The sequence below is a fragment of the Simochromis diagramma genome, unplaced genomic scaffold, assembly GCF_900408965.1.
Source record: "Simochromis diagramma unplaced genomic scaffold, fSimDia1.1 OVJJ01000334.1, whole genome shotgun sequence".
NCBI lineage: Eukaryota > Metazoa > Chordata > Actinopteri > Cichliformes > Cichlidae > Simochromis > Simochromis diagramma.
The window spans coordinates 5,727,678-5,738,088 of record NW_024386764.1 but is presented as its reverse complement, the minus strand read 5'-3'; the positions used below and the strand labels follow the sequence as shown (position 1 = coordinate 5,738,088).

Genomic DNA, 10,411 nt, shown 5'->3' with positions numbered 1-10,411 from the left:
ACGTAAGGAGGTTGGTGGTGTTACTGCCAGTAGAGGAGCAAGAGGAACGTGGTTCATCCCCCTGAGTACCCAAGAAATACTTGCAGATTGGGGACTCTTGGGTGTGGGGACCAGGCTCAACCTGTTTAAAACACTGTTATAAGACTTTTTGTTTTCTATATTAGTGTTTATTGCTACTGGTTATTGTGGCCTACTTAGTCTGGCACGTAGCCCAAGTGGGAGGTGTGTGGTTTTTTCCCATATTACTAACATGCCAATTTGTTTGTTGTGATTTATTATCAGCCAGACTCATATTTGCTTTAAATGACAAATTTATTTAAGACGGAGTGATTTATCTAAGTCTGGGATAGTACGTGTTAACGGCCGCTTATAGATCCTACCTGCCGGATCTTCTTTTCATAGATATTGCTGTTATGACTGATGAAGCCAAGCTGGTGAGTTTCTGTGTTAACCAAGTAACGTGTTAAAGCTATAAATATGACTATTACTAAACTGTACTGTCATTAATAGTGTTGCTTTGTTAATGTTGTATGGTTGTTTTATTTTGTGTCTTTCAGTTGATTACCTGGCTTCTGTAAAGGCACGGTTACTGTACTGGTGTTAGTTTATGGTTGTGGAATAAACTTATAAAAGGCAGCAATCAGATGTCCGAGCCTGAGTACGACACAGTTTCATCAGTTAAAACACACCCTTACGGTGGGAGTTTGCTAAATTAAAGGTAGTTAACTTAGTAAAAACCGTACAATTATGGCACAGCCACTCATTTTTGGCAGTCTGTTTACAGACTGGCGGCTATCTTGTTGCACTTTAAAAAATTTTTTTATATTGGATAAAGGAATCCCGTCATTTCCTACACAACCCAGCATTAATGAGAGAAATCGTTAATAAAAGCCACTTGCTTGTAAGCAGTGGCAAACTACTGTGTAAAGGTTGAGTGTGCGTGTCGATGTGTCAGCATTTTTGCTTGTACAGAATCTAAAGATGTTTTAAAATGTCCATCAACTTCAGGAGATTGTGACACTTTCTTTTTCTACATCAATAACCAAAACAGCTCAAGATCAAGGTTTTCTGAGGAAATCAGAGCAAGTTTGTTGAGGTGATGATATGAAGATCCCCAATCAGAAGCTTTCCTAGGGACTGCTAACTGAGCAGCATCTTAGCTGTGCATGTCAATGCATCACTTACCTACTGTAACCTACTGTCATTATTTAGCTCATGTGTGACAGCGCTGGAATCCTATTGCCATAACCGTCTGTCTTCTCTCTTTTATAGTTTCTTCTTTGTCCTCTTTGTTTTTCTCTCTGTTTCTCTCTTTGTACTTTTTTGCAGGCATTTCTAGCTCAGAAACAGCATTTTTCTCATATCCAGTTACCAGCCCCAACAACCAGAGAGTTTATTTTTATATTGGTTGCAGTTTATTGTCTTTTTGTGCTCTTCTCTCTCCTTCCCATTACTCCCTAACTGGCAGCAGATGGCTGTCCCATCTTGAGCCTACTTCTGATGGAGATTTCTCCCTGTTAAAAGGTCGCCAAGTGCTAGCTCAGAGAGGATCACTGGGAGTTTCTGTCTACTGAAAGTGTGTATGCATGAAGTATGCATTATAGGGTTATAGATGATAGGCTTTAAACAACACTATCATGCACTTGAAATATAAATGTTAAATTTCTGGCTACTGGTAACTAATCAAGCAGGTGTTAGCCATAGTAATGAGACGGCTTGTGAATGATATAGTGTGAGCAGCAGTTAGCTGGAAAAATTATTTATTTAGAAAATGATTCACCACTTTACAGTCTATATTTTTGAACATCATAATGAAACAAAATGTTTTCTTTCTGAATAAAAATATTTGTTAAATCTTGTCTTGACAGTCTCAACATATAATAATCTGTCTGCCAAAAATGTCATTTTTGCAGTGTGGTCACCTTCAAAAATTAATATTAATATCAGCAGCAGATTACATCTGCAGATGCCAATTTGCAAAATTGGGACTTGGTAAATAATTACTTCCCTTTTTACAGCAATTTAAAGACATTGTTGGTAATATGTGTTGGTGAGTCATTACAACTGCTCCTCTTGCAAATTCTAAATTTCACTTTTTATTTCAGAAACGATTAATAATTCAACCCTATGTAATGAAAACATTAGAGCTTGTCCATATCAAGTCCACGCAGACTTCTTGTGGGTACCTAGGAACCACTTGCACCTTCAGTAGGACAACCTTTCAGCTTAAACACGTCTCACAAATGCAAAATGGAAGCCAAGACACAAGACACCTGGGTCAAATCTTAGCGCTACAACTTGATATCCAGGTCACTGCTTCTACTTCAACTAACCTTGACATGACATGTCACAGAACACACCTTGCCATTACCAGGTTGCCAAGTTCCCAGAAACAACAGTATTGCTACCAACTGAACCAAATAGAGGGTTTTAGTGTCAGTTGTAACAGGTCGGTGCAATGGAGCTAACCTTCTTCTGCCTCTCACGTCCTATTATTCCATGCAAGTATGGCACTGCTCTGCCACTCCTCCTTCTGACTACTGTGTCATTCAAGTGGTGGAGAGAGCAGTGAGTGGTTTGCTGGCTCAATTCAAAGATGTGTATTAAGACATTTAACTGTCTAACTGAACGGGCTAACAAGTGAAGGGTACTTGCACTATACCACTGTGGTGGATACCAACATACTAAATTCCTAAATCCAAACTATAATTTTATTTCATTTTGTCTTATGACTCAAATCACTTGATCCACTATTGTGAACTTGATGTAATTTGAGCATTTGTTACCACCACAAACAATTTGTTTGAGTGGAATGAGGTCTCAAATGCCTTTATTGTTGATCTGCTGTGTCAACAGTATAATGTCTTCATTAAATCAATGACAAGTGAAAGGCATCATTGGTATACAGTGCACCTCAGGAGAGGTTAACTTGTTTTGTATGTAATCCCTTGAAAACAATATTGATTCTGAGGCATAATTTAAGTGTTAGTAAGTGCTAGTACCACTGTGTGTCGTTTTTTGTGTGTGATTCAGAAAGCAGAGGAGGAGGTGTAGTCCCTCCCCTCCCAATAGACAAAACAACAACTGTTCACCAACTGTGCAGAAACAGAAAGGGATGAGCAGCGCTCCTTTTCGTGCTAATGAGCAGAGCAGAGTGACAGATTAAATTGTGCACAGGCCCACCCCAGAGTGGAACTATTTTTACTTTTCTCAAATGTCACCAGGTACTAATGCTGTACAAACATTTTGACTTCAAAAGAACACATCTTGATTTTTACTCAAACACTGCTGCAATAAAAAAAAATGAAAGAAATAAAATCTATTAACTTAAAAAAAAAAAAAAAAGTGAGCCAAAAATACATGAAACTATTTCTGAACAGATACTGAAGCCAAAGCTGCTTGTAGTGAGACATTTGAATACAAGTTTTACAGCACTCTTGGACAAAAAGTGTGTGCCGTTTCTTCAGACTTAGTGAACATTTAATTGTCTTCCTTGCATAAAAGAATAGAAGGTATTTTTTCGAGGATCTCTGACAGCTTTGCCTGACTATCAACAGTGGAAAATGACAGGATAATTGGGTAATGAAAAAGTAGAAAAAGACAAACAATAACTGTATCAGGCTATTGACTCCCTAAAACAATACACTACACCCATACCCATTGCTTTAACTTTGGGTTAATAACTTTACCTGATAATACTAAATTTTGGTGGTAAATCAGTTCATTTACAACCTGAATCACACATTTTTGGCTTGATTTTTAAATCTTTGCTGTAAAAAAGAAACAAATGCACAGTAAATAGAAAAAAAATGTAATTTACTGCATAATTATTGTATACAATTGGAAATATGGCATGAAAACAAATCAGCCTCTTCAACCTCTTCATTAAAATTCTCTCTGACTGAGAAGGTCATGCTGACTATTAAAAGAGGTGATGCTTTAAAGAAGCTGGCCTGGAGAGAAATCTTTATGATATACACCCTCAACACCATGGGAATAAATAGAACCGATGATTATTTAAATATTAAATGCCTTTTGATTTATGTGACAGTTGATAATTTGGGGGTTTGTCTTGAAGTAAACAGGAACCTGATAATGACTTTTCTAATGGATAAAAGATGGCCAGTGGCTTTGGTATATTAGGTTTTATGCATGTATGATGGATAATGTACTAGCTCTGTCCTTGTGTATATAACTTAATTCATTTTGTGTACCTCACACACTTTGATGAAGTCTTTGTGTTGAAATATCTACGTGTATTTCCACTGAAATGTGACCCAACAGACAAGTCAAACTCACTCTACTGTTTTTGTTTTTTGTTCAACAAAAAAATATCAGGTATAATATATGCTTCGGCCGGCAAAATCCAATCACCAGTTTGTCGCATCTTATAGACATGCCAGCCAGAAACTTCTACCAAAAGAAGCCAGCTCATCTACGATTCGGAACAATCAACATTGGAACTCTGACTGAATGCAGCCGAGAGCTGGCCCAGGTACTCAAGAAGAGGAACATCGACGTAGCCTGTGTTCAAGAATGCAAATGGACCGGAAGCAAAGCGGCGGAGATTGGAGAGGGATATAAGCTCTTCTACTGCGGAGAGAGAGCCACTAAGAATGGAGTGGCCATCGCACTCAGCAAACACCTGCTCCAATCCCCGTATAAGATTGAGCGAACATCTGATCGATTAATGTCTATCAGAATCGAACTAGGAACAGCTGACGTTAATGTTGTGACCTGCTATGCACCACAGACTGGATGCAGCGATGAAACAAAAAATTAATTTTGGGACACGTTGGACAGGATCATACGGCGCATCCACAACATTGCGGAGGACACCGTTGGTTCAACAAAACCGGGCGAAAAATACATTGAGAAACAGGTCTGGTGGTGGAATGAGGAGGTACAAAAAGCAATAAAAGCGAAGAAGCTGGCCTGTAAGACTTGGTGGCGATCACGAGCGCATAAAGATCTCACCCGATACCGCTCGCTGAAATCAGCAACAAAGAGGGCAGTGGCCTCCGCGAAAAGACGACACTACCAAGATTTTTATGACCAGCTCCAAACCCCAGAGGGGACCAATAACATCTACCGACTTGCCAAAGCCCGCCACCGCGTGAAGTAGGACTTTGATACAAACCATGTTGTCCAAATCGAAGGAGCCGACAGGCAGGTTCTGCGAGACCCCCGAGACATCCTTCAGCGCTGGTCAGATTACTTCGCTGGAATCAGCAATGAAGAATTTACACATCCGCCTATCCCGCCCGCGGACCCAGTCGCAGGACCTGTCACACCAATCACCACTGCCGAAGTCCAAAACGCGTTGAAGAAAATGAAAAACGGAAAAGACACAGGACCGGACGACATCCCAGCTGAAATCTGGAAGATGATGGGCGACTGCGGTACAACATTCCTTGCAGCACTCTTCAACCATATCACGGTCGAAGACAAAGCCCCCCAAGCTTGGACATCGAGCATCACAGTGCCCAACTGGAAGGGCAAGGGAGACGTCACAGAGTGCACCAACTATCGACCAATTCGCCTACTCTGCCATGCAATGAAGATCTTCGAACGCGTCCTGGAAAATCGGATCCGTCAACTGGTCACAATCACCCCGAATCAATGCGGCTTTGTTAAGGGCTGTGGATCTATTGATGCCATACACGCGGCCCGTTTGCTGATGGAAAAGCACCGGGAAAAGAACAAGACGGTGCACATGGTCTTCCTGGATCTGGAAAAGGCATTTGATAGGGTCCCCCACAAGCTGATTTGGCGATCATTACAAACTCATGGTGCCCTGGAAGCCTATGTGAAATGGACTCAGCTGCTCTACCGTAATGTCACAAGCGAGGTCCGATGTTCAGCGGGAACATCACCAGCCTTCCCGATTACCGTTGGCGTCCACCAGGGCTCGGCCCTCTCGCCCCTGCTGTTCACTCTCTGTATGGACACCGCGACGGCTGATCTGCAATCACCACATCCATGGAGCCTCCTGTATGCAGACGATGTGTGCCTATCAGAAACAGAAAACTGCCTAGCCCTGCAAATCCAAACACAAGCATGGAAAGACTGGCTCTTCGAAAACGGCATGCGCCTGAACATCAAGAAGACTGAGTACCTTGAATGCAGCCCCCAGACCAACAGTACCATCACTATCGACGGCGAGCCGCTGACTAAAGTTGCCCAATTCAAGTACCTCGGGTCCCTTGTCACCTCAGACTGCGAAAGTCTACCAGACGCCAGACTCTGTGTCAACACAGCGTGGAGGAAGTGGCATCAGGTGAGTGGAGTCTTATGTGACAAGAGAATGCCAATCTATCTTAAGGCGAAAGTCTATAAGTCAATTGTGCGCCCAGTGGGACAATTGACGTCGCTGGCCAGCACTTTACGGGTCAGAGTGCTGGCCAGCGACGACCAAACACGAACAAGCTCTTCACACCATGGAGATGAAGATGCTGAGGTGGCCTCTGGGTCTAGGCCACAAGGAAGACCAAAAAAGCGCTGGATGGACCGAATCAAGGATGATATGAAGGCTGTGAATATTACACCAGAAGACGCCCTTGATAGGAAGAAGTGGAGGAAGGCATGCAAGATAGCGGACCCTGTGTCGCGGGATATAAACCGCTAGGAAGAAGAAGAATATATGCTTCACAAAAAAACCAATTACTCCTCTTCCTCTCATCTCAACTGCCATTGATTCATTAATGGCACCAACATAGACTAGGAGAAGTGTGGTTTTATGTTTTGAGAGGCAATAGAGTGCAATATAGTGCCTTATGTGCTGTACAAGGAGACTAGATTCGAAATGGCCTTTTGGGAGAAGGTGCATTTACTACAGCAGATCTTTTTGTGCGGACAGTGGCCAGTTTAATTTAAGATGAAATTGAACAAAAGCTCAGAGAGATCCCTTTTTCACCACCAACTGAGTAGCTCCAGGCTAGAAATCAAAATATGACAGATAATAGTCATGACCATCTGCTTTTGAGGTTGGGGAAAAGACTTGCTCATGTTTAATGTTCCTAATTGGTCTAGGAGGGGCTGTTACAGAAAGAAAATAAGAAAAAAAGGACTAAATGATAATATATTCAAATTTCAGTATGTGTATGTTATCTGGTGAGGACAGCTTGGGAATGGAAATAAATGTTCTTCCTTCATGTTGCCCCTTCAAGGGACTGGTTTCAGCATGGGGAGAGTAGTGAGAAAGGGAGCATACTTGGCAAATCAGTCCCTTACCCATCACTTTAACGAAGTAGGCATCGGCTTCGAAATTGTTCTTCAAAGCGTGAATTCTCAAGTCCTGTTGCCCTCTGCCTTGCTCTGAACCAGCATGTCTAAAATACCCTGCAAATGAAGACAGACACATAGATAAGGGACAATGAGAGCATGGCATGGTGCTTCTTCTGATGTACATTTTTATCCCTCTGACATACTGGATGTCTCATCCAGAATTATCGCATCATCTCTATTCCGCCGTCTTTCTCCTTTCCTCACTAAGTCTCTCTTTCTCTCGGTCTCATTTATAAATTCTCTCTCAGGGGCGAGTGAGAGAGCCAAGCACTGAAAGCGGGAGAGTTGAATTTAATAGACAGGCCACATTAGCAGTAGTAATTAATTCTGATAAGACAAGAACATACAGTAGATCGCAATACAGCTTCTGTACTATATGTAGTCTCTCATTAAGAGACTGGGGGTGAGTGCTGGAATCAAAGTCTACGACACACACAAAGAAGGATTTTGACAAAGGTAGTGTGTAAGAGAGTATGTGTAGATGTTTTCTAGCAAGGCCCATTTGCAGCATTAATTAAATGCTTAATATCACAGAGCAACACACTTAACACACTTAATGAGAGCAAAACCTAACAAATCATTTCCCAACGTTTGGGAAAATTAAAGTATAGCTCATCTTGTTTTATCTACTCTTCCTCTATAGTGGTGTATTGCCAGGTCCTGCATCTATTGCACCCACTCCCACAATGAATCAAATTCCAAAATAAAAATGCACAAAGTGAAGAATAACACTGCAACAATGAGGGAGAGCAAAAAAACCAAAAACCCACAGAGCACTCATGCGCGCGCACACACATGCACACACAAATAAATACAGTAGCTCGGGAAAAAAAAGCACACTCATGCACACGGTACTCCATGTGCTTATAAATATTTTAATAACAACAATGAAGCACTGAACCAAATACTCATATTCTCAGTCTAAATCAGGAGTTATTGCTTCAGAATATAAAAGAAAACCGATTAATGTAAACAATTCTGTTAATGCGTGTGTCAAAAAAGCTTTACACATAATCCACTTTTCTGCATTAGAGATATCCTAGTTTGCACACTCTCTGATATGCATTCCTCTGCTCCATTTGGCAAGGATTTCTTTACGTAGGATTTTTCACAAAATGATTTCAGTTTATTGGTATATCTAACAAAATAAGACAAAAGTGGAAAGACTGTGAGCGGAGACAAATGACCCAGAGCTGTATTCTGAGGGTCAGCTGGATGACTGCATAGTTGACTTGTGACAGTTGTTAATGCTGCATTCATAAAGAGAAAAGTACTATACTAATAGCCTACCAGTATGAAGTAATTAATTAATTAATTAATATGAGTTCAGAAAGAGCAATATTGTTTTTGACAGCAGGGAAATCTGACTAGTTAATGCTTTGACTCTAACAATCTAACAGAGAATGGTAGGTCTAACTAATCTAATGTTGACATTTATTCACTTGATGTCAGCTCTTAAACTAGGAGAGGTGATGAGTGTGGACGCTTTTTGCTAAAAAAGATGAGCCTAACTTGTCTGATATTCTCAGAGTTTGCATGTAAGAGTTCAGGTAAGATTAACTTGTCAGGAGCATCGGATCTACTTACACAAAGGTGGATGACGCTTCCCTCATCATAAAAGCAAATCTAATATTGCAGTGGGAGTTGTTATAGTTGTTATTATAGTTAAATTTTCAAAAGTACAAATATTGCAAGCTGCATACAAGGCTCCTGTGAGTCTCCTAATGTATAAATAACAACAAAATAAAATAACAAGGTTAAATTATTAAATATGCTGCACATGGCTTTTTATGTATATTTAAAATAGGCTATATTTAAAAGAAAATCAGCTGGCTAAAGAACTGTAGTTCCACTAGACCAAGATTATCTTTGGCTATGGAAATGTAGTCAAAACACAAAAAAATTATTAAGAATAGTATCCATAGAAATGAGTTTTTAAAAAGGCGTAAGAAATGGTACAGAGAATGATTTATGAAACAGACAGAACTGGACAGAACTGAAAATCAACACAAAATTTAACTACTCACGTCCTCATAGATGTCAAAGAAAGTTGCCCTGACGGCATTTTGAATGGCTCCTAAATCTGACTGGTCCCAGTGGATGTGGAACATTCGTCCAACACTGTGGCAAGTGTCGCTGTTACAGGGCACGTTCTCCAATAGGAAGGCCTGCTGGCCACTGGGGGGGCAAAGAGAGAGAAGGGGAAAAAAACATTGTAAGTGCATGTTACCATTTACATTTAGACAGTGACAGAGAACCCTGGTGATGTCAAATGTAAGTAATGTTCATGTCATCAGCTGATCAGTACTTTGCTTGTGTCGAGTTTGTTATCTGGCAACAATAACACCACGATGAGTCTTAGCTGGAAGTTTGATGCTTAGAATCATTTGGAGCTACAGGCTTTTACAAACAACATGACATTTGTTATGCACTTGGAATTGACAAATTAAAATGCTACAACATATTAATTTAGGGTTGATTTTCTCTTTTTAAGATGATGAGAGCTGCCTTAGGCTGCTGCCCTGAGGAAATTTTTGCTTTTTAAAAAAACTTTAATAATTTTTCTGCATGACTGGATATAGTCCAAACCTTACATTGCACTGTGTCATAGTGTATATATTGAAGGGTGACAAATTATAGGAAAAATGATGAGCCCTTAACTAACATTGGAAACGATTCAGCTGTTTTGTAAGCTCTGAGTTCATTTTTATTATAGTGCAAGGTCATCGAATGCATTATACTATAATTTGGTCCCTAAGATTTGGGACATGAAAGTTTTGGGGGGAGGTTCAAATTTTTCCTCTGTAAACCACCAGAGTGGAGTTTGAGTCAAATAACTAAGATGTGATAGAAATTACTTTAATTAAAGTATAACATTAACTGTTTAGGAAATACAGCCATTTTTGTGTAAAGTTGCAAATAGAAATTTCCAGTTAACTCTGTCAAATGCTTTTTCTGCATCTAAAGGAAATATTGTAGTTTCAAGGTTTTTACTGCATGAGTAGTCTATTCAATTAAGTAATCTACGTGTATTTGTTGATGAGTGCCCTACCTTTTATGAAAACCAGTTTGGTCAGGATGAATTAAGAGGGGGGTTATTTTCTCCAGTCTCTTTGAGAGAGCT

General features: G+C 40.2%; 1 long non-coding RNA gene across 1 annotated transcript; it reads right to left on the bottom strand.

Annotated features, from left to right (window-relative positions):
- Nucleotides 1–237: 237 nt before the first annotated feature.
- LOC120734251 lies at nt 238–9,673 on the bottom strand. Its single transcript, XR_005695993.1, has 2 exons — nt 9,315–9,673; nt 238–7,341 (listed from the first exon to the last, which is right to left on the bottom strand). It is a non-coding gene; the product is annotated as an uncharacterized LOC120734251 (long non-coding RNA).
- Nucleotides 9,674–10,411: the final 738 nt, after the last annotated feature.